We start from the raw sequence: 3,670 nt of genomic DNA, 5'->3' as shown, positions 1-3,670 counted from the left end.
TACCAACAGTGGGTGTGAACCAAACTGCATACATTTATTTTAATTATAACCCCTCCTCTCAAAGTTTCAGAGGGAAACAATAGCTTTTGTTTAAAATGATAACACATTATTTTTAGATAAACACCATTTCCTTCACAAACGCAAGTTTAGTTCCTGACACCATATTGTTACAAACAAGGGATTTGTTTGAAGCTCTGTGTAGCTGGTGGGTGTACTTCCTGGTTGTTATGGCAACCACAATACTTGTTGGTATTGCAAAGTTCGATTTTTTGTTATGGACTTCTTGTCGGAGACACAAGTCTGTCTCTTCCCAGGAAAGACGGTGATTAGCCAAGGGGTTTAATTAACACAGTCAGTATGGAGCCAAAGTGGTAGAATGTACCGACTCCCTGATTTGTAGATTATCACACAGAAAGAGGTGCAAGAGACAGTTCCTGTTTTTGAGGACAAAAATGTCTTCTGAGGGACAATGGTTGGATGCTACATAAGTATTTGAAGTCCAGCCAAATAGTCTCTTTTACACATAGAACATTTAACTTCCTTCTCTGCATCATGTCAGCCAGCTCTCTAACTTTGCATATCGTTGTCTCTATGTTTAGAGTTGCTACCCTCAGTTTTACACCATTCACTTTCCCTGTCTCCTGGTACGTTTTTCTCCTTGTGGTTTTTGACCAAATGTTCCACCTTGAACCCTGTTTGTTAACAGCACTGGTGGCGGTTGTTAATCTGGGCCTCGACTGATCCCGTATGGTATCATTTGGAAGTGTTCCACGTCAGATGCCCTTCACAAAATCCTCATTATTTACCTGGCCTGGGACCAGCACATGAGATACATTACTTTGTGATCCCTAGTGGCTGGTTTGATTCTACCCAGTCGAATTTGACACTAAAGTTGTAACTTTTTGCTGATCCTTCATGCTTGTTAATCTAATGTACCAAGCATTTCCTTTTGTATCTTGAGTTGTTCAGTTCTATTTCGTATAGGCTTCGCCCTTTAAGGCTTTCGCTTAGTGGTTTATCCCGTTATGTGTAGCATTTGCACTGAAAAATTTAGTCCACGCCCACCTGCTGTGTGGGCCCCACCCGGTCCGTATAAATTACGTTAAGAGCGGGAAATCGGCTCCCATTTTTTCTTCAGCGAGCTAAATAGCACTGTCAGAAGAACAAAGAAGGAAAATTGTGTAGATGACCAACCTTTGTTAAGGATGCTTGGCCCGGCAGTCGACCTCCGGTCGTCCGGTGAGTTCTCCTCCCTGAGGAGAAGCTGACGAGCAGTCTTATTTCAAGGTAAGCGCCGAGGAATATTTCTCAGTGACAGGTCACTACTTGCTGGACAACGCCATCTTGTATTTTTCCTCTTATCGCCGACCCTCGGAGCGAATCGGATGGTTCCTCTGGGACAGGCGCGCTTAGCTGCAGCCCCCGCTGCTCATTCCCTCCTGGGGAGCGTAGTGTCGGTGGAGGGGGGCTAAGTGAATGCTCACCTCATCCCACCTCGTTTCGCATCGGCGATCACACCGCTCCCGGCCGACGGCGCCCTCAGGGTTTGCCCGGCGTAACCCAGGAGGCGGCTGACATGAAAGGACCCTTTTTTACGTCCTACGCCTTTCCTGCCAGTTCGGATGATCCGGCGGGAAGGTTGTTTACTGGGTTCCATTCTGGCTCACCGTCTTGATCCATATGGCCTCGTGTTCCCAACAGGACGTCCTACGGGCGAGGCCACAGATGGGTTTTTTCCTGGTAGATTGGGGGAGCCGGTCTCCACAGTCCGCACCCATCCCCAGAGCAGGGGTTCACTGAGCGGAAAGTCCCTCCGTGCCCCCTGGAGCCGAGCCTGATGGAGGCTTCATTGGAGTAAGATGTCGAGGTGGACAAGCGTCCCGTGCCTCCGGTTAGCATAACCGAGACGGTGACACCGCTCTCCAACTAAACTCACCAGCATGTGTTCCACACGGCTGAAGCGAACAACACGTTACGCTGTTGGCGTACACGTTCAGAGGCGGGAAGAGACGGTGGCCCTCTGTCCTTCGGCCCACTCCGCTCTCGTAGCAGCTGCTTGCTAACGATGCTGCCAGCCCCTGCAGTACGCTCAGTCTAGAGGTCAGCTGACGTCATCCTCAACCGGTGCGCCTCTTTTGCTGTCTGTTGCCCCACATCACAGCCAGAGAACGAGGTCCCAGAGGTTCTCCTGGCTCGTCACTCCACCTTCCTCTCAGGAGAGACGCAGGAGTTTTGTTGCTGATCCTCTTTTCATCAGCGAGAGATCATTTCAAGATGCTCCACGGCTGCACTACGCCTCCCCAGCTCTGCTACGCCAGCCCCTCCCGTCAGACGTCCCCGGCAGCCGGAAGTTCATTTGTTTTCCCGGACTTCGCCAACAGGGGGCCCTCCAGGACAACAAACAGAGCTCAACGAAAGGTAACCAGGTGTCGGGTTGCTGGAGGTGTGTTGATGACACTGTGAATAAAATCATTTTATGATGAAGTGTCCTTTAACCAGGCTGTCAGCATGGTTTATCTGACAAGCGGCCCCATCACAAACACTCATCACGAATGAGCCTTTTTTAAGGTTGTTTTCATTCACTGTCAGCGGTGCCCATGCGCGCCCCCGCTACATGAAAGCACGCACGCAGCTCTCAGCGCCCGCCGTTCTCGTCAACGTTCACGTGAGACCACGGTACGAGCTCAGCAACGTATCTCGCTCTCGGCAGAAGCGACACACGTTTTGTCATTGCAGTGGTGTCAAACGCACGCTCCCGCGGCGTTAGCAGTTTCACAAGCCTCACAGCGGCTCTGCTCCTTTATCCTCGAAGAAGGTTTTCTGAATTAATACTGCAGCTCGTGGAATCATTCTGAAGTTCACGTGACTTCCAACCAAGAATGAACGTGTTTCTGCAGACCGAGCCAGTGATAGCCTCGCTTCACCGATACCGCGCGCTGCTTCCTGACCGCTCCAGTGCCAACGCGCGCTCCCGCGGCGTCAGCAGCTCCACAAGCCTCACAGCGGCTCAGCTCATACATCCTCAAAGAAGGTTTTTTTTCTGAATTAATATTGCAGCTCGTGGAATCACTCAAAAGCTCACGTGATTCGCAGCAAACAATGAACGTGTTTCTGCAGACCGAGCCAGTGGTAACCCCGCTCCACCGATGGCACGTGGTGCCTCCTTACCGCACCAGTGCCAACGCGCGCCCCCGTGGCAATCCTGGCTTAAAGCGTCGCATGAGGACGCACACACACGACCCTTCAGGGCGCGTCGGCTCATATGTGCACCCGCTTCCCGAGCGTTACACGGAGCAGTTGCACATAACATGAACAACACATGAGCTGTTTTCACGCAGCAACACACAACGTCTTGCATGCTTGGGGACGCGCATGGTTTTTTCTCTCACTCAGCGCGCTCCAGTTCACATCAGCATGTATGTGAGTTTTCACAGCATAAATGAGTGCCCGCTTTATAGCTTATAAACGGGTGGCAATGAACGCGCGCTTCCAGACGGATGGGCGAACCGTTTTCATCCGGGATTTACGCTGCAGTTCAGCTCAAACCCCGGTGTGGAGGAACTCTGTGATGTTTTTTCTGTCATTTATGAACAGATCTCGTCCCCTCTAGCAGAAGCTCAGGAAATTCTGTTTTAAATGTAATTTCTAGAGTCTCAGATGGAGAGGAAAC

Source organism: Nematolebias whitei, chromosome 7, assembly GCF_014905685.2.
Source record: "Nematolebias whitei isolate Nwh7 chromosome 7, NemWhi1, whole genome shotgun sequence".
Taxonomy (NCBI): Eukaryota; Metazoa; Chordata; class Actinopteri; order Cyprinodontiformes; family Rivulidae; genus Nematolebias; species Nematolebias whitei.
This window is presented reverse-complemented; position numbering follows the sequence as displayed.